This window comes from Cuculus canorus, chromosome 14, assembly GCF_017976375.1.
Source record: "Cuculus canorus isolate bCucCan1 chromosome 14, bCucCan1.pri, whole genome shotgun sequence".
NCBI classification, from domain to species: Eukaryota; Metazoa; Chordata; class Aves; order Cuculiformes; family Cuculidae; genus Cuculus; species Cuculus canorus.
In genome coordinates this window covers 8,623,090-8,644,733 of record NC_071414.1, presented here as the reverse complement: position 1 = coordinate 8,644,733, position 21,644 = coordinate 8,623,090, and the positions used below count along the sequence as shown (strand labels likewise).

The 21,644-nt window shown below is 38.1% G+C and overlaps 1 protein-coding gene across 2 annotated transcripts in view; it reads left to right on the top strand.

The window, feature by feature from the left end:
• The window catches only part of FABP6 (fatty acid binding protein 6), a 37,892-nt gene that overhangs the window by 4,503 nt on the left and 11,745 nt on the right, over positions 1-21,644 (top strand). Inside the window, exon 2 of one of the 2 annotated variants that reach the window (XM_054079437.1) lies at positions 16,996-17,186. The gene's annotated coding sequence lies outside the window, so the exon portion shown is untranslated. Of the gene's footprint in view, positions 1-16,995; positions 17,222-21,644 lie in introns of those variants that run through there. The other variant, XM_009565039.2, reaches the window with a different exon arrangement.

The following is a 21,644-nucleotide window of genomic DNA, read 5'->3' as shown; positions in this document are numbered from 1 at the left end:
GTTTGTGAGTCGTGGTCTCCTATTGTAGTGATATTTTCAAGGCTCTCCTATTTAATAATAAAATAAAAAGTGTAAGCAGTAAAAGCTGATTTATATAAGCAATTGCAGAGGAATATAAACAAACAAAGTAAAGGTTGATTCTCGGTTATTCTGCAGACTTACTGCTTCTGTAACAAGTTAGGGAAGTAGTGCTCCTAAAACAATTGTTAGTTACATTTAAGCTCTTTTGAAAATTCATTATTGATATATTACAAAAAAATGGTGTGAGTGGAGGAAACAGTCATTCCTGTAGGGTTTGGTAACTAATTTTTTGTATCCATAGAGTAGTTCAGTTTAGGAATGATCATCAAAGGATTTGTAAAATCTCGCTGCTTGCACATGTGTCCTACAAGTCTACCCTGCAATTTGAAAAGTTAATTATATGCTACATTTCTTGTGAACAAGAGGTGAAGTTAACGATTGGGGTTTTACCTAACGTCAATGTGGAGAACTGATTTAAATGAATTACAATAGTTGGGGTTACTTAAAAAATTTGGAACTGTAAGTGAGCCCTTGGGGCAAGGCACTGGCATTAACTCACTGCTGACATGTCTCACACTTACTTTAGACTTTTGAGGAAACGTGAGTCTGAATCTACTGCCTGTCTTGTCTTGTAATTTGACTGCTTTCTGCTATCTTCTGGAATTAGTGCATCTATAGGTACTGGTGCTATCCACATTGTTTCTCCTCATATTTTTTCCTTCAGATAAAATAAAACAATTTTGAAGGTGCACAATTACTAATATTATTATTATTGTTTCATATTTTGGCATCAAAACACCTTATCTCAGGTTTGCATGCATACATTATAATTGTATTTTTATTAAAAGATCTTCCATTATTTTGATAAAAATCAAATTCATCATGCACTAAAAAGTTCTGTAGTGTCTCTCAAATCATGACTATTGTTATGAAATTATTAACTTGTTGATTGTAACTGATTATTAGTAGATCAAGTGTCGATCCTTTTTCCACCCACACATGCTAGTTCTCTTCAATAGTTACTTGTCTTCAGTGTTAAAAGTTGTGGGTGTAAAATGAGTTCGTTCATTGATGTGAGATTTTTTTTTTAAGTTCGCAGCTATATCAATAACTTTATTGAGTCTTGGAGACTCAGTAAACCAAAATGAATCTTAAAATGTGACCAAGACATCAAAGAGCAGGGTTTGCAGGGTATTCTTGTCAAAAGTATTGTTAGGACAATTTAGCTGTGGACCAGAAATGTCTGTAGCTATAAGGGGTGCACAAGTCACCACTCTCAGTATGTGAGCTGCCATGTGTCTTAGTCAGGTGTGAAATACTCCAGTTCTTCCTTGCTAGAGCTACAAGCCTCGTGATGGGCTGTCAGCCCATCTGACCATCTCTTCAAGCATGACAGGTGGGGAAGTACTTGTTCCATCACCCTGCTCTGATAGGCCAGGTGGATTCAGTCTGGGAGATGCTGGTTGTTAATGTGGCTAAATGACTAAGAAAGCACATTTTCAATAGTGGTTTAGGTATAGATGGAGGTATTCACATGACCTAATTTATGTGCCTAGATTAAATGGCTGGCTTAGGATCTCTGTTAGTTAAAGGCATCATGCTCAGGACAGTGGTTCAGAAAGGGCTATCTGCTAAGCTAGCTCTGGAAGGGATCTCAGAAGACCATCTGTCCTCTTGACTGTACGGGTACCCTAGTTTCACAATTTAAATGTTGAAATTGTGATCGTCACTTGTGCTGACATCTTAAGAGGTAAGGAAGGTTTACAAATGTTAACAACTTTTTGGGTAGTAAGTGACCAATCTGTCAATCTCATGCAGTGGTTCAGCTGACTAGCTGCACTCTGTTAAGCTGCTGGAAGCTGTGTTTGGTCGTGTTTTTGTTTGGAAGGGACCAAACTGCTTTAAGTACAACTAGTGTTGAAAATTTTCTCAAGATTTTCCATGTCATTCCTAAATATTTTCCCAAAATTATTTTTGCCATTGAACACTTGCATCTCTATGTGTAGTAGATGTAGTTGGTGTAAAATACATGAACATTTAAATTACATGCAGCGTGCTTGTTTGCCAAGGGAAATGGGATATATCTTTCCTTAAAGATGAGTGTTGGGCTTTTTGTTATAAGAAACAGTAAATGAATACATTCTTTAATTATTTCCCCTTATCAACATTGGTGCATTGAGTACATAGCAGATGAAGATTTTTATGTCCTTGTGTTAAAGCAGTGACATCAAAATATTTTCTAGGGTGTGATGGATGAAAGCCTCCTTCCTTCAGGGTAGAAATTGAACCCATTTACTAGAATGTCTTTATAGACATCTGAGGCCTTTAAAAACAGACCTTAAATCAGTTGGTGAAAATCCTCAATGTCCAAAGCAAATTTTGAAAATTTAAAACTGTTTTTGCTCCATAGTCACATGGTAAATCATTGACAGTGGTGTAAACACTACCAGTTCCTGTAGCTGCTGAAGGCAGCTGCTCAGCAAGCCCAAATAAAGAGGAGCTCTCTCAAATTGATGACTTCCGTTCCAAGTCTGCTGAGCATCAAAGACCCAGTTTGTTTCTGACAATTAAATGGAATCGCTTTGTTTCTGCAGTTGAACCTCTTTCTCACTAGTGGCTCTTTTTTTCATTTAGACTTGTGTTTTATCTTGTTCCTTTTGTCATAAATATTTCTCTTAGTATGAATGTATGAATTATATAGTAGAAAATCATTAAACAAGATATTTTTCTAAGTGAAAATGTTTGACCCAAGTCTCTCAAGTATATTTATTTCTCTTTCTTAGTTCTTGAGCTATTTATTCACACTGTCCCTTTTATGCAATTGTTTTTAATTTTTAGTGCTATTAGTAATTATCTTTCTTCCTTTAAGTGTTGTGTTGAACTGGCACTTACATTGCTCGTTACAATCACTGGCTCTTAAAGTGCTTCACAGAACACTGACTTACATAATCTACATTCTTTAAAAGACAGTGACAGAAGGAAGGAATGATTGCATAAATTAATACTTGATTCAGTCTGCCACGCTAACTTGTCCACTGGCCTTCAGTTAAGAGCTAAGACCAAAGCAAAATGACTGGTGGGTTGCTGCAGTAATGGCAGCACAAGGAAATTTTGTGTGGAAGTGTGCATCTCGTAATAGATCTGAATTCAGCCTGGAACTGTTTATCACATAGCAAGTTTGTGAACATTGCATGGTTATAGAAAGTGACTTGAAGATCACCGTCCATTTACTTTTGGATAACGGCATCTGAATAGATGCCTTCTCTTTGGGGCGTGCAGCCAGTCAATAAGGGGCTGTTGATGGAGCATGTCTGTATAGATGTGCTCAGGTGGTATCACACAACCTTAGCCTATGAAGATACAATAATTCAGGGCCTTGCAGCAGGAGCAGCTCTCTTCCTACAAAGGCAGTTGTATATTAGCACGTCTGAAAGATTGTGAATTGACATTACTCTATGCCCAACTATTGCTCAGTTCAAGAAAGCAGGACAAACGTGCAGCTGCATCCATGTCAGTGTATGGGCAGGCCTACAGGTCAATAAATCCTCTGACAGGGATGGAACCTACTAGTACTGTAAATAAACTTACTTTGTGGTTGTACAGATTATTTGCTTTTGCAGGACTGTGAAATGAGAATGTTCTATCAGATGTTAAATGCAGGAAAGATAAAATTATAGATACATGTGTGCTCTTCTGGGTCGGATACCTGTTACTGTAAGTTGACTTAACTATAGCAGTAAGTTCAGCGTAAATCAATGTCCAAGCTTTCGTACTGTGAAGTTGTTCCCAACAGTATGACCTTCCAAACACTGTTCTGGAAGTTATTGTGGAAATTCCTTCTAGACTGATTCAAGTCAAGAAATCTCCTGGTTACTGCAGCATCTTTATAAGAAATAACTTATGTGTAGAGCCTTTCAAAAGTTGAAAGGACAAAAATACTCCTAAGGCAGGACTAGCGTTTGAAATAAAAGAGTCTGCTGGGGCTTCTAAGTATTTTGTTTGGTTAATTTTTTTCTGACCTGTTCCCTTGTGCTTTCATTTCTAGGAACACACTAGCTACTTAATATTAGCACTGTTTGAATGAGATGAAACTTATGCACCGATGTTTGTTTTATTTGGAAAATGGTTCCCAAGTCTCATGTTTTCTGCAGTACTTTTTATGTACTTGCATTTGAATTACATGAACTTCATTAGCTCTTGTTTCCCATGGAAGTGCACAAAACAAGCAGGCAGTGGCATTGCTCTCTTTCCTGGCAACATATGGCACCTATCCCTCAAGCTGCAGGATTGCTCCGCAAAGGCATCTTGATCTAGTTTGACACAATCTACCAAACAGGCATACAGCAATGGAAATGGTTTTTTGGGCACTATATTGCCCAATGGTGTTTTGTTGTTATTTGGTTTGGAGTGAGTTTGTTTATTTTTCTCATGTCAAATAGAAGTAACAGAGATGGTAAAGTACTGGTCTTAATTACTTACATAAAAGGAATCCTATGTAGTTTGTTGTCATTAGATTTTTGTTCTGACAGAGCTTAAGAAGACGGGACAATAGAGCAAATAGAATTGACTAGTAACCTTTTGGAACCATTGTACTTCCTAAGCAGCTGCCAACATATCTCTGATACTGTGTCATTCTCCTTGTCACTTATTTGTAGCTCCAGCTTTGCCGGCTGTGAAATATGGACAATAACTCTTAATTCACGGAAGTGTAATGTGGTTTAATTATAGTGAATTTAAAAAAAACTTGAGGATGAAAAGTGCCGTGTAAGTGCTAAATGTTATCCTTGACAAAGACACAGTAACCAGATAATTAGTCTTTCAGATGCACCTAGTTATTTAATAAATTACAAATTAATTTCTCTCCTTACATTAAGAGTTGTTAACACATTCAGCCTTTTTGCTATTGTTTTACGTGGCTCATCAAATACATCAGATGTATTTTAGTAAAATGGCTGGTGAAGGCAAATGTGTTCTTCATCTAGACATTGCCTATATATGCAGCATTTAAATGTGCATTGACTCCACATCAGAGATAAGCACTGCAGTAAGTCAACCAACTTGCACTGGTATTTTCTAGGTAAGATTTCAAAAGTGTGCTTTTAATTGTCAGTCCCTTTTGAAGTCACCCTTACTTCACTGTTTACCTGAATAACAGTGAGTAACTTTTGTCTCACATCCTTATTTTGTCTGCATGCCATTCATAACTGGTATGTTTCATAATTGGAAGTTCCTTTGACTTTGGTATCTGTCTGGTGGTTTAAAAGCTCTAAAATAGGGGCACCGTGGAGCCTAGGATTCTGCACTAACTTGGTTCTTTATGCCTCTTGTGTGACATGGTTTTGAAACTGTTCAAAGAGGAGGGATGTGCCATACATGACAACATAGCCATGGTTTTCAAGCCTTTTCCCCTCGCTGGAAAAGACCAATCAAAAGTATTGAAAACTGTAATATACTGCTTAGCCATGCCTTCCAAGTAAGCGCTCAGGGGTATGAAAAAGAACAAAACAGTAACAACAACAAAAAATCAAGCTGGTACTGAGGTTCTGCATTTTTCATGTGAGGGGAGGAAAAAGTCACTCTGATCTGGAATCTTCCCCATACCATGTAATCACATCAATATAAAGGTATTCAGGGTAATGTTCATTTCTGATATAATTCCACTGACTTCTTAATCCAGTTACACAGAGGATTAATTTGTGCCTTATAGTGTCTGCGAATGCACACGCACAAAAGCACTGACAGCAGTTGGAGGGGTCATGGCCCATTTGTGTATGCTAATGTCTCTCTGCCTGATGTGCACATTTAATCTTTTTATTGGGTGCTCTGTTCTCTGACTAAAATTAGAATAAAAACTTCCAGTTAGCAATTTTCAATGCCGGGCTTTTTCTTTCTTTTTTTTCTTTTTTTTTTTTTTTTTTATTTTTCCTGGAGGGTTTGGGGATTTTTTAGTAACTTTTATCAAGAGGATTGGATTCTTATTCCTTCTTTGTCTATCTGTTTCGGTTTTCTTTCTGTCTTTCCACAGAGTTGCCTTTTATCTACCCTGTTACTTCCTCAGGCCTTATCTGACGTGCATGGTTTACCAAGTCAAGAAATGCTGTCATCACACACAGGCTCTTCTGAGCTTGAAAAAGTACCTCAGACTGTACGTGTCTCTGCCTACTCTGTGTGGGATGCATTCTTGATAAAAATAATGAATGGTCCCTAGAGTTCAAAAAGAACGACAAGTTTATCAATTTGAAAAGATCACAGGTATCGAGGGGGGGATGTGTACAGAAATAAACTACAGATATGATATGGCCCTCAGCCTTTTAGGGAAGGGGATGGAAGAGGGAGGAGAGCTGTGTCCTTGTGTCCTTACTTTCTTTGGAAGACAGTACAAATTTTTAGCTATTCAAATTAAGATCTTTCTCTGCCTTTCGCCTCCTCCCCCAAAATAAGGACTAGCTGAGGATGTTGTTGCCATCTTGTCGGTTGCCTGGGGGCATGCATATAGCATTCAGCAGCTGGAGCTGAGTGCTGTCATCCCACCTCATCTTTAACAGTGAAGTTAATTCTGCAAAATCTCTTCATTTTACTGCCATGTGTGCCACGGCTTTTCATTTGGATTCAGAAATGTGTGTTACTTAGTGTTTCGGGTGGGAAATACCTTCCCTCACCTAACAGAAGATAGCTGTGCTGTCACACTGTGTTTTCACATGCCTTAATTCCATCAGCAATTTTGTATTTGTGTCACTGTCTAGCCAGGCTTGGTTAGCCTAGAGTTGTAGAGACCTTTCTTTGCTAAAACCCTATGAGCGTTAAGTATGCAAGAGAGAAAAGGCTGCACTGCTTTCAGGACACAAACGTTCCCCTTTGCATTGACAGCAAAATATGCTTGGCATGCAGTGACTTTCAGTGCTCCCTGATACAGGAGCACTTAAAAGACACAGTCTGGCCACAAGACTGCAGAGTTCAGTTATTAACACAGTGAAGTGACAACATGAACATTAGTTCATGATTACTAAGATACCTGCACTTCTGACCACTCTAATTCTTTCTAGATCTTAAACTGTTTTCCTCTTTTTAATATGTCATGTAGTGTTCTCTTGCCTGTCAGTGTCTCGTGCTGTTTTCTTGTGGACTTCCAATTTGTAGAACCTGTTGTGCTAAGTTTGTCTCCTGTATTTTATGCATATCTGATACACATGTTTTCTTACCATTACCTAATGAAATTCCAGGTAGGATCAATTTATGGAGTATTGAGGCTCAGCCTGTCTTCCTATCAGAGCTCCTCAGTGACACCAAGCATGATCCTGGCAATTCACTTTCTTTGATAAAAGTCAGGTCACTTTTTGATTGTTCTTCATGTTATCTTGTAACTTCTAACTTTGAGAAAACGCTACCTGCAGTTGGTTTGCACATCAAGAGAAAGAAACCTTCAAGCTAAGAGCTTGCTCTGTTATCTTTCATGAGTGTGCTTGCTTGTCAGTGGTTGGGAAATGGTGTTGCCCTTGTTCGGAGACTCCCTTTGACTCAAGCCTTATAGCCATAGAAAAAACTTTCCATCATCCCCAAAACAAAATAGGCTATGGTTTTGCTCCTGTAATCGGTAAACCACTGTGGTTTGTTATGTCAGGGTAAGTGCTTGGCAGCTGATCCACAGAATTTGCAAGATGGTAAGTGTCGCTTTGTCCAAAAATTCTGGAAATGTAGAATTGGAGTGATGCAGTCCAAGTGGATACTCTATCCAATGCTTTTCCTTGGTTATGTCATAGGCAAGCCCATAAAATTAAAAATGCCACGGTGTAATAACATCTCTGTCACTGTCATTCAGCCTGTGTTTGGCCATGACTTCTGCATATATATCTATTGGCAATTCTAAAGGCAGAAAATGAATGTAATTGGAACTAATCTTGATAATTTGCAAAACATTGTTTGTTCCTTTTAACTGTGCTCTGTAAGATAAGAGTGTCTGGATCTCCCATTTGAGCTCCTGCATTTGTTGTTTGTCATGGTTATTGTCTAAGTCTATTGCCAACATCTAATGTGGAGAACTGGATTCTTTGTTATGTTCAGAGAGGGTTGTTTTGTTAGCAGGGATGCATAAAGATTTTTGACAGATGATTTTGAGTCATTGAGTGGGGTTTTAGGGCATTTCAAAGAAGTCCAAATTGTTGCATTATAGAGATGTGCATTATAAGGATCCAAGAAGGAAGGCTGTGTTATGTCACAGAATGTTTTTACCCACATCACACTGTTCTCCAGACCTGTGCCCAGCTCATGGAGTCTGACAGGAAGGCCAAATTCAGGCCTCTGAATATGCCTCTGTCAGAAAGTTGGAATGGGGTTGTTCACCTTTGCAATTCTTCTCTTGATCAAGTGACTTCTAAAGCTGCGAAAGCCCAATTTTATATTGTTGAAGTTATCAGGAACGCTTGGGTTTTTGGCACGTACCAAAGTCCTCTCCATTTCTGTCTGGCTAGTATGGACTCTTGGTCTGGAATCTGTTGAGGCTGTGTAGTACTTTCTACGGAGTATATTGCGCTATCTTTAGGCCCCCAGTTCCAGTGCTGTAATTAAAGCACCTAACATTGTATTTTCTAGGCAAAAGCTCAATGTCGCCACATTTTTTTCTTTAGTTGTTTTTTGTTACTGGCTAATTTTAAATACTTGAGAATAGATTGTGGAGTAAGCTAATATGCCTGCCGTAGGGAAGGAAACTTGAATAGTGGCACTCGGTAGGTACTGCAGATTCTGAAATGGTAAGTAGAATGCTTGAAATAGTGCAGAATGTTTAAACACTGTTATTTCACTAGAGTAATAGCAGTAATGCCTGATCTTGAATTACGTACGAAGGACGATGCAGTATTAGTATCTTTTATAACACAAATTCTTTCATTTCTAGGAAGAGTTTTCCAACTGAAACTCTTCCTTCCCACCCCACAGCAAATAATAAAAAGGAAAATGCAAACCTTCAACAACTGTTTCACCATCCTTCTGAGGAAATGTGTTGGTGTAAATATGCTGCATTTCTCTGTAGATGTACTAATCTAATTCCCCATGTGGAGGTTTATCGCAGAATAAGGGCCAAGTCTGCAGTACTGAGGATATGCTGATGTAGCTGTGTAGCAGAGTTTATTTTAACACATGGAGTTCCTTCCCCACTACAGCTAAAACCACAATGCTGAATAGTACATACTCTACTAGGAAAAGATACCTTAGCCAGCCTAAATTTACTGAAATGGTTGGTTAGAAGTATAGTTGTTCTTGTTCATGCTTCTAGTAGGCATAGTTAGGCTGCAAAAACATTAAGAACTGATTTAAAAATGTTTTTTTCCTGGCATAGTTTATATTAATTTGAAGATTAAACTGCAGTAGAGATACTTCATTCTGAAAAGGAAGGATGTATTAACGACTGCTTTTTTGCAAGATTATAGGATTCTTCTATTTAAGCTCAGCCTAGCTAATGCAATAAAAAAAGAGGTAAAACTATAAGAAAAGCAAATTAACCCTACCATGTAATTATTATGGGGAAAAGGTTGAGAATGATTTAAAACTGCAACACTGCTTCCAAGCAATCTGCACTTCACACAAGCTTTATTCTTTGTGCTTTTGAGGTCTGCAGTCTAGATAATTAATGTTGCAGCACCACTGGCCTTTGGTATTACTTTCAGTCGTCATTTATTAGTATATGGGTTAGATGCTATATTCACTGAATGTTCCATCACCAGTTCTTGTACTTCAGTCCAGTGTATAGACGTCTGGGCGTGGTGGGTTTGTTCTGCTTTGACATCATTCGATTGACCAAAATATTCTGAAATGCAACTTTAATTTCATGATGTATTCTGTCAAGTTACACGTTTCTGTAGTAAATAAGGTATGGTGAAGCATACAATGCAATGCAAGGGCTTGTGTCCCAGAAGAATTACCAGAATGAAATCATGCTGAAAAGAATTACCAGAATGAAATCACACTGTCGCTTAATGATAATGGTGAAATTGTGCCTAGGATTCTGCATAAAAGCTAAAGCGGCTAAATATCTTGTCAGGGCAGGGGAAGGAACAGAAGGAAGAAGGAGAAAATACCATATCTTCTCTGAGATGAAGAATCAAAGATTCAAAAATAGATGTTGTTTAAAATTTAATGCTTGGAATATAATCAGTCATCACAAAGCATCATCCATACCTTTGAGGAAGAAGCATTGAGGGGCAACTTCTGTTTTGATAAATTTTTATTATAACGTGACTGATGCAGTGATTCAGTTGCTTTGTGCTATCAAATTACTTTCACTGAGGCTCTCTAGAAAAAAAACAAATAGTTATAGGGGGTTTTTTTTAGGTTAGATGTCTAAGGTACAGATGGCTCCAGAAGAAAAACTACCTATCTAAATTTCAGCATTACTCTGAATATCTTCTTTTTTTTCCCAAAGGGTTCCCCTTATCGTAAAAATTAGGAAGTCCTCGAAGTCCTTACTAGGAGTAAAGATGGCAATCATTTGGCATTGATGCCTTTAGCTGATGTGCTGTGATCAAATTGTAGACAGATCAAATTCAGTTCCTTTAGGATTTGCATGCTACCTTTTTTTCAAAACCTAAATCCAATCCATTGCATCTTTTTATTTTTATTCTTTAATATAAAGAAACATTGATATCTCGCACACAATTGTGGCATCTTATCAAATGTTGAACAGAACGAAACTAATCAGAAAAGAACAGTTATTTTTACAGCCTAATCCTAGAGATTACATGTCTCACTAATTATATAATGATAAATAGTACATTCGACTTTAATAGTGCATTCGACTTTAATAGTGCATCTTTTGGGGGTTTTTTAATAATCCAATTTATTGTAATTTTTTTTTCATTTGATTGCTTGTTTTTGAGTAGTATGTTCCTCAATCTCTGCTCAGGCAAAATTCTCACTGATTTCAACAGGAGTTTGCCCAGGAAAGAATTGAAAAAGTACGCAGTAAAGCCCTTTGGAATTTTGCCCATTTTTTTTTCACTTGGCACTGTCCCCTTATGCATATTTCATAGCCTGCCTACCCTGATCTTGCATGCATAGAACAGACTTTGCAACTGTCTCAATATGAAATGTGAAAGTTTTTTGTGTAAGCCACTCTGTTGAACAAAATAGTATTTTATAGTTCAGAACACTGATGTCTATCTTAATACATTGTAATTGGGAGCATTTGATAGCATTGCTCTAGTTTTTCATGTGGGTTTGTATAAATCTGTGAATGGGTATCTTAAAATTTTGTCTATCTGGTACAGTGAAATTTTTTAAGGGTTTTTTCCTCTATGGCATAAACTTAATATGAAAGGAATTAATTATACTCATTATAAATAAAACTGATTGATGCAAGCTTGGACCCGTAATAGACCAGATAAATACTGCTTCTGCATTCGGATTGGAAACTAGACGTTCTTCATCACATCAGTAGAGAGGCTGTAGTTACAATTTGACCATAGTTTTGCTTTTTCTAAACCAATCTCAATTTGATTTTGATTTCTGAAGTCACCCAGGGTGAGTCAGATCTGGTCAAGCCAAATTAAGCTCTTGAATCATTCCCAAATGATGGAAAAAATGAGTCAATTCAGAAAGCTAAGCAAGTAAAGACAGTTGTCATAGGCATAGAGCAACCACAAAGCTCTGTATGGTTCAGTGAGAGAGGTCCGACCCAGTGCATCAAGGTTGTGAGTACAAATAGATTTCAGGGCTCTTCTGTAAGCAGAGCTGGTGAATGGGCAGAAGAGAGGTATGAGAGTGAATGAATGAAGAAGAAAAATGGACCAGTACTTACATTGTATGATTGCTTTGGGATTAATGTAAAGCAATACACCCAGAGTGAAAGAGGTTTGAGCTGAGGCTTGGACTTGAATATTCTTTTGAAGAGAGACTAGAGTATTTAATAACATGGAAATAGGCAGTATACTTAAAACTCCGAAGACAGGTGATGAGGCTGTGACATGGCTTGCACAATGAAAATGCAATTCCTTGCATTCATTAGCATTTTGGTTGCCAGCTGTATTGGCCCAGGTACATGTATTGCAATAACTGTGCTTTCTCAATAGTTCTGAGAAAAACCCATGCTACTGTCGAATACCACAGGGAATAGTTACTATTTTGCACAAACTGTTGTTATCTGTGGGAAAAACTTCTCATGCAGAGACCTAGAAAACAGGAGGACTGGATATAATATGGTAACACATCAAATGTCATGTGTAAATATGCTTTACTTTTTGATGGTAGTGCTTCCTGGCTATCAATGATCGTAGGCAAAATACAGTGCGTATGCTGAGTCAAGAGTCAAGAAGAGTTACTATAATATAAGAGTCGGCTCTGTAAGTGTGGCTACAAAATTTGGTGAAAATTCCTTACATAAAGTCAGGACCTTGGTGATAATTTTAATTTACAGTCAGGTATGTACCAAGACAAACCCCTTTTCTTTCAGTTCTTTTCTACTCATTTGTAGCCTATTGCTGCCACCTCATTACTACACTGTTCTTTGCTAGTGCAGTAAATCTGGAGACCTAATGGTGCACAAGCCCCTTTGAGGACAGCACTGACTTTTAAAATATTCATTTCTATGCGGATCAGGGATATCCCAGTCTGGCTGTAATCAGAGGAAGAAGGAAGGAGACAAATAATCTCTGAACATGACTGTTTAGGGAGCAATTTCTGTCAAAATAACAATTGGCAGCAAAGGTAGATGTGAGCTGGCCTTGCACCCCCAAGCACAAGTAAGAGTGATGTGGGCTTGTTTGATAGCCATAATAGTATAATCGCTTCTTTATATTCCTTATCCTCTAGCCAGCTGCTTCTCCTTCACCATGCTGAAATGCCTCTTTTTCCTCTCTAACTGCTGAGTAATGTAGGGCCACTGAAACGTACCGGGCTGATGGCAGTGAGATCTGCATGCCTTTGTTTGTACTCGGAGTTGCAGGTATGTCACCAGCCCTGACAGTGCCCCTTGCTGTACTGGTGGGACACAGTCCTGACCTGCAGGGACAAATAGCAAAACAGAGGATCCTTCAGGGCAGTTAAGTTCTTGGTTATTCTTCTGTTTGTCAAAATGGTGCCGGTTTTAGGAGTGAGGTACATGTTTTGGAACAGCAGTACAACTCTTGATTGTAGCCAGCAATCCAGACAGATCAGTTCCTGGCCTGAGGTATTCTAACTGGAATAGACCTTTGTGCTGTGAAATCAGTTTGCAGCAAGTCTCCAGCTGCTGGGAGTTGAACTGACTACCAAATTTATCTCACCCAGGCTTAATGAACAGTCATCAGGTAGTAATGATCCTGCTGGTCGTAATTTAAATGTAAGTTATAGCAGGGGTTGGATTCCATATCCCTAGAGTAATTTCTTATGCCATCCAAACCTCCTCGAAGTGTCTTGGTGGAAATGATTTAAGCTAACATGTTGTACTGCTGTTGGCAGGCAGCTAGGGAACCTGTTTATCAGCTACTGTGGGTCAGCAGTAACGTGTTAACTTGTAATAACTTAATCATGTGCTTTAGTCCTGTGTTTGATTCAGACAGAGGCATAACTCTAGGCTTCTTATTTTTAATATCAGGATTACAATACTAGCAAGGGTGTGTCCATCAATGTCAACCTCAGTGGGTAAACTCTGCTTTTTTTGGGTTTTAAGAGATACTTAAAACATTCACTATGATAGTGAGAAAAAAATCCAACCAAACAAAAATTACAGAAATTCATAGCTGACCCCGCATGAAAAAATAATACAGAGGCCACAGCAACTCCTGAGCTGGTTCAGCCAAGCAATAGCACTTAAAGCTCTCTTTCTCTTTAATTTTTTATTTGGATCATGTCTGTATGTAGGTCACAATGACTTAAAAGAGAAGGAACTGACCAGACAAAATAAACCTTTCAAAAAAAATACCATTATTGTCAGAGAAGGATTCTTTCTCAAATAGAAGAAATAAAATTAGTACTGAAAAGATTTCACTGTTCACTTCTATTTCAGTTGGTTGTGATTCCAGTTACCCATGACTGAGCAGAGGGGAGACCCGCAGTGGTTGTGTTCTCAGCTTGCCTGTCTCCTGCTTGTAAGCTTATCCAGCTTAAGCAGCAAGATGCAGTGACACTGGTTCAAGTAATTTCTCTTCCTGGCTTTTTGCACTGTGTTGACCCCATGTAAATCAATTCTGGCTTGATCATCCTTCCTCAGGAATAAAGAAGAGATGAGAAACCTCTCACCGCAGCTCTCTGTACTGGTCTACATTTTTGCGTTCCTCCAGTCTCAAATCACAGGGGCTGCACAAAAACCTCTCCTGCCACTTTTACCCTTAACTCAGTGGCCAATAGCCACCCTGTAATTCTGTGCTTCTCTGCAAGAATTATCCCTTTATGCATGGACCTGCACAGTCTGTACATCTTTTCTGAGCAAGCTACATTTCAGCTTAGAGCGTGAAGAAGGTAGGGAAAGCAGATTTATCTAGCCCTCTGGTCAGCCTTTGTGCAAGCAGTGTGTAACAATAGTCTAATAAGTATTTCTTCTAAGAGGAGGCTGGAGGCAGTGATGCAGCTGTGAAGAGTTAGGGCACAGGAGGTCTAAATGCCTCCGGCCAAAGAGCTTTTAGTGGCATTCGGGTTACAAATAGTAATACTGTGTGGCAACAGGGCAGGTAAAATACCCCATAAAACCAAGGTATAAGCTGGGCCCAAGAATACATATCGCTTGTAGAAAAGCTGCATGGAAATGCAGATTAATGTTTTTGAAGTCAACAGTGGAAACCTCTAGATTCTCCTTGGCTTTAAAATCGATACTGGGCACCCAGATTGTGTATCACAGTCCATACATGTATGATTACAAAAACTTTTTTTTTTCCTATGCTGGTCCCTGGAGATAGCAGTAACGTCAAGGCACTGTGCAGCAGTGGAGGTGTATTTTTAGTGAATTATCTTTTCACGGAGCTTAGGACTTTTGAGACAAATCTGCTCTTGGAGGATAATGTACCCCTGCAGGAAAACATTTTTTATTTTGAATGAGAGTGGTCTTTTTGATGCTTTTTAAAGACTGGAAGTATTTTTTTAAATTTCCTTCAGTATTTTAAAAAATATTGATTTTATAATTTTATAAAATTACTGTTATGAAGCTATTATTTATTATATTTACCATACTTTCTTATAAGCTAAGAGTTTTGGTAAACTAACAATAAATAAACTTTCTCAAAGTTTATTTGCATAGTAGTAAATATAATAATCAAGATGATCAACACTATTTTGAATCCTTAGTGAAAGAATTTACTTTTTAAGTGCTTCAAACATTTGAAAATTATTTTCTAGGTTTGTGCCAAGTATAATTTTTGAGAGAGATGGGGCAAAGAAGCAGAATCTGTTTTGTGTTTGTATTTTCCTACTGTGTTGTGAGTTTTGTTTGTGGACAAAAGACATCTTTTATTTGGCTCCATGGCCAAGGTAGGAATAGTTGATTATTTTGTCATAGACTCATAGTTTAGGTTGGAAGGGATCTGCAGAGGTCATCTAGTCTCACCCCCCTACTCCAAAGCATATCTAGTTAAAGGCAGATGCCTTAAAGTTTAGATAGTCAGGACCATCTCTTCTTGAGTCTTGGCCAGTGCAAAGGATGGAGATTCCACAACTGCTCTGGGCTACCTGTTCAGTATTGCACTAGCCTCGTGGTTTTAAAAAAATAATAGCCAATAGAATTTCTTATATTCCCAGTTGTATCTGTTCTTCTTCCTCTTATCACCAGGCCTCTGGGAAGTGTATGACTCTATCTTCTCTCTTTACTCCTGTGAGGTAGTTGTAGAGCGTAATAAGGTCTCCCCTTTGTCTTCATTTCTCCAAGCTGAAGGGACCCAGTTCTTTCAGCCTCTCCTTATACATTGTACCCTTAAGTATTTGCATTTTGACAGGTGGCAAGAGGAAAGCTAGGCATAAAAATGTAGGTAAACCACAGATTTAATTCTTTTAAGTATAGCTTTAGTTGTTGTTAATTGTGAAGTGGTTTATTGCCAATTCCAGTATCACTGGAGACCTGCACTTGTTTTGTATTAGCTCTGTTTTTGCCATATGTTAGCGTTCTTTCCCAGCTTTCTTTCTGTTTCAGCATTTTTGATTCTTCCCCATCCAGTCTGCTAAAATGAAAGTCATGAAGTAGTTAATATCAGTACGTGAAGCATCACAGACTTGCATGAGCCTAACATTCAAAGGAGATGAATAGAGCAGAATAGGTGTTTATTTGTCTTCAAATAATTGTCTCAGCCTGCCTCTTTTACAGGCCTCAGAATACAACAGGATAGTGTTTTATATCCAACATACCTTTGAAGACCATCCTATAATCACAACGGATCACAACAGAAATTCAACAATCGTAAGAACTAATTCTCAGATGTGCTAAGCAGTAGTGGACCCACAGACAGCACCTTGAGAATTAATTATCACGAAGGGCTGAAGAAATTTATATTTCCATCCTCAGAGACAGATCTTGCAGTTCAAATCAGTATCAGAATGTCCTCACCATTCTTCCCTCAGTGTTAGCAAGTTGAGAGGGTTTTTTATGATAAAGGCTGATCTTGCCAGCATCCTGTCTTTGCGTTCAGGAATCATTACTGTGGTTTATTCTGCATGAAGAGTTCTGCATTCTACCAAGAAGCAAAATGAAAAAAACAAGCATGATGAAGGCAAAAGGCAGCTCACCTTGAACCAAAGCAGCATTGTGTTGCAAGGCAGTCCTTAGCAAGCTGGTGCCAAACAGAGCCCCTTTGTGTTACCAGAGAGTAAACTCAAGCAAAGGTCGTAGTGGTTTGTTTTCAGAGTCTCATCAGGTTGCTTCTAGTGCTTTGAAGGGCAGTGGGAGACTTGCTGTTAAACACAGTGTAGCATTTTCAGTCAATATATTTAATAATCTGCCTATATCTCAAGTTTTGTAAATACCACAAAAAATCCAATATCGTGCAGGAGGCATTTATGTATTTTGGTTTCTTTGTATCTCCTGTTTTTTAGGACACAAGCTGCAACCATCCTTAGGAGCCACAGATTTTGACACAGAAGTCCATCGGTGGCGTATGAGAATGTTCTGCTCCGAGGCAGAATGGAAGCTTTGTCAGTAGATGGCAGTGCGGCTCACGGCACAGCACAGAAATTGGGAATGGTTTGAGCACCACCGCAACGTGCTCACCACGGCAGTCACAAGGGTAATAATCCTGGGCACTAGAATCCTGCGTTAATGGTGGGTGCAAATGGTTTTCAAACTTTGTGCAAATTTTGTCAATGCATTTTCTGTCTGAGGAACCATTGGTCCTGAACTGAACATGCAAGTTTTTAAGCATCCTGAGGATAAGTGACCTGTATACATTACCACACCGAGCCATTCCAAAATGCAAGTTTAGGTTAAGAATGAAGTTTAAAAAATACACAATCGTCATTGTTTAGGTTTTTTGTTCCCTACTGCTCACTCATAACTTAGGAGGAAAGCAGCTGTTTTTTTGTACTGTAAAGTTAAGAAACTTCCGGGTGGAAGTTCATATTTCAGAGTGTTTTCCAGATTTTCCTGAAGGTTTTCCAGATTTTTCCTGATTCCAGAAGGTGTATTTAAGAGAAATACGGCTTATTCTAGAGTCTAAAAATCACAGCTGTTAAGGGCATAGTTTCAATTTCCCAGTTTTACATCAGTGTTGTTTGATTAGTAACAAATTTATTGTTAACTGACTCGAGAATAAGTAAAAACATTGAAAGAGGGACACTACAGGCTAGGTGTAACAGAAGCAGTTAATGGAACAAGCAAATACAAAGATCTCCTTGTTTTGGAGATGGTTAAGAAATGGCATGTAAGATGTATTTTTCTGCTACAAAAGTATATTTATGTCTCCTCTGAAATGTATCGAAGGAAATATAAACCATTTCAGATTTTTGTAAAATATGCAGTGAGATGCAACGGTGTATCGTACACATCACTGTATAGCCGAAGCCCAAAGAAGTACTTGCATGCAAAGAAACCCGTCCTTTTTCTGTATTTCAGCGAAAGAAATGCATCCTGCTCTGCACCACACATTTTCAAACTCTCCGTGTTCATGCACAATTAATTGCATCAGTATTTTCAATGTGGCACACTGTAAACACTGCACCAGTGTAAGAAAAATCCACTCAAATACTGATTTCTCATGTCTGCCTTTGAGATTCTTTGTGACAAAATCCTCGCTTGGCTTACTGGGATGGCAAATAGCTTATCACCATCAGTAGATAGCCATCTTCTCCATCTAATGGGGGAAAAGCTTGGGAGACTGAAGGAGTTGGGAGGGAACCAGTAAATATGATTTTAACACATAAGTAAAAAGTCAACTGGAAAACAGATGTGCCTTCAAAAATAAAAAAAGAAAGTAGCATCTAAATTTAATATTTCCCTTAACAGAGATTCAGGAACTGCAGTTGAAGGAATCCTTTGGAATAGTAGAATTTAACTGTGCATGGGGTTTATGTGCACTAATAAAACAGTAGGCTTTACAAGTGCAATAGATGAAGACTAATGCGCTTCAGGAAAATCAGTGGAGGTACAGCCCAATGTGCTGGAGAAAACATTAGATGGAGGGGTGTCTACTGTTTTAACAGACAGCAGTGAACCAGGATTTCTGGCTATTAATCCCATCTCATATGACCTGGGGCAAACTACATAATCTGTATTTAAAATACAGTACTATTGCTTTAATGATGGAGGGCTAGGGAGCAGCAGTCTGGAAAGCAGGATGCATAATCAAGTATGCTGTGTTTATTCCATGCATTCTGAACTCTGAGTAACCCTTGCAGTAGAAGGAGTTTCCCTGGCAGGCCGAGTGGGGAATTTGGCCTTTGTGTAGCTCTGCAGCTCTGTGTATTCGCTTCTGAAACCGTTGATGATCCAGATGCAGAGATGTTGACATTACAGAAGTAAAGATGTGTGAAAATAGGAAAGTTGTGAAATTGCAGTATCTTAAGGCAAAAAAAAAAACCCCAAAAAACTGTTGTGTTGGTATTTTCAGTAGAAACAGTCTGCTTCAAAATCAAAAGAAATATTTCAGTTTATTACAGTGACCTAGAAAGCTTTGTTTTGAGACATACAAAATGCATATCTGTATTTCTAAATGGGGGATTGTCTTATTGAAGCTGAAAGTCAACCTCTTGTTCAGCACCCGTTGCTAGGCTGCATTTTTCATCGTATGGATCATGAAGTAAACTGCAATATATTGAAGAAAATGCTCTGAGTATCCCCAGCTAGAGGGAAAAAGTGAAGGGAGTGTAGGGCTGCTATCAAGGTAGAGTTGTTAAAAGGCACTCTGTATATAACGTATTAATGAATTTGAAAACAAACGTTTGAGATGTTTTAAAAATATGTTTGTTCTATAGCAAATTGTGAATATTTGTGTTTTTTCAGTATTAACTGATTTTTAAAAAATCCAGAAGCACCATGGTATGTGAAAAATTAATCCAACAACAACAAGAAAAAAACTTTGTGTAAGCTTGCATGTTGAACAGAGATCATGTAATTCAGCATCTACACTGCAAGCTAGAAATATTTTGTGAGGGGGCAGCTATAGTGATACAGCCAATAAAACTAGTTTTACCATGGATCTTGGAGCAACTTAGACCAGACATACTGCTGGGTTTATGACACCCTCGCACGTCTCTCTGGGCTTCTGTCACTTTCTTTCAGCGCCTTCTTTCCTTAAAATAAGGAAAACTAAGGAAAAGACAGAAGCTCTGAATGTCTTAATTCTTCCTTGAAACAGTACTTAAAATGAGTTTTTCTTCAAACAGTACAAGGCAGAAACAGGGACAACTGGAGAAACCGTATGTATCTGAGCTTCAAAATGTGATATTTTGTTTTTTAAACAACTCCTTACCGACATGAATTTTTTTGTGTTAAAAAATAAGACAGAGTTCTGAAAAATCCTGAACACCTCCAATTCCTGTTAGTTAATACAACAAAATAGATTGTCTTGTGAGACTAAACAGTAGTCTTTTATTAAGTAGATAATGTCTCTTGTTAAAAGTCTATAATCCCCTTCCTTATTATCCACAGGCTACACACCAGTAGCGTATGCTTAATAAGCAAATAATACAGTTAAAAGTGAGAAAGGCAAATAATTTGTTTACAGGTTGCTATTTTTAAGGAACATTGAAAATTGAAAGTTCTTTAATATTTTCTCTGTAGATTTTGAAACCTTCTCTTTTCTGTATAGCAGATCACACTTAAAAACTGATTTTATTGTTTTATAACATGATCCGTTTGGGAGGAAACAGAGCAGCTCTTAGGAGAACTTTTACAGAAAGAACAATTAAAACATGATCTTACGTATTGTTCTTTACTGGCTTCAGTAAACTTAGTTAAAGGCAAGCTCTGTGCAGCATTTCTCCAAGAAAGACAAAGTCAACATCATGTTCACTAAACCACCAGTTGCTTTGTTTCTTGGGTGGAGCGAAGCGTTCTGTGATTATTACAGTGGAGTGAATGCTGCCAACTAGAACACACTAAAATGTGGCCGTCGGTTCAGTGTATGTGAAAATGCAAGCTTTAAGACTGGTTTCAGCAAGTTGTCCAGGTATCAGGAGAGTCCTGCTGCTACCAAAGTCCATCCAGAACTCTCACTCATACTGTAGAAGCTGGATAAGTTCCTGAAATACCAGAGTCCTAGTTTCATCCTGTGTTCATCCTGCTACCTTTTAAGTCTAAGTTGAATAAATCATCATTCAAGTTTTGTAGGCAGCTGCAGAGAGGAGGCCGATACCTTCCAAATACATTGTGGCTAAGAAATAATTTGATTTTTCTTTTTTTCCCCTTGCTGATGGTGCTGGTGTGTGGTGGTGACAGCCTATTGCATTCACTGACTATTCACTGCTATCAGTACCCACTAGTTTTAAATGCAGATGGAGTGCACATTTGTTTTATATTAGTATGCAGCTTTTCCCTCCCTTTTGGTGGTGCCTGAGTATTGCTTAGAAGACCACAGCCTTGTGACAGAGGTCTCCAAATTAGACTTGATTACCTTGAAGATAAGCTCCCATTTGGAGGTATGTTGTCCTGATGTGTCAGCAAGTACAGTCATATAGATAGTATCAGGTAATAAAATCTTTACAACACACCGCATGAACTGTATAGATAAAGGGAAGTAACGATGGTTTTGGTCAGACAAGTCCCAAAGTGTAGTTGTAATGATGCCTGTCTTTAGGACTGTCAGTAACTAACTTTATTAGAATTTACTCTCTGTTAGGGACTTCTAGTATAAATTTATGGAACAAAGAACTATATAGAGGTATCATCTTTAACTCGGTTTGTGTTTACCAGAAGACTCTGCAGATAAGGTTGAATTGTATCTTTCATTGTAGCAGCTTTTTAAAAGTTGTCTGTATCGGACGAAAACCATTGAGGCTCAAAATGTTGCACAGTGTCTCTTAATACAAAGATAGTATTTCAAACAAATCTTAACAGTTTTGCGTGAGCCAAATTGATAGTAGCCAAAATTAGTTTTACTGTGTGTTTTTGGATTACATGAGTCAAAATTGGCATAACAAAAATCTTCAAGTCATCTGTTGTAGTCGTTACTAAAACTCAAAAATCAAGATAGCTTTTTATTTCTGCCATCAGACCTCTTATTAGTGAATTGGAAGCAATTGGTAGCATT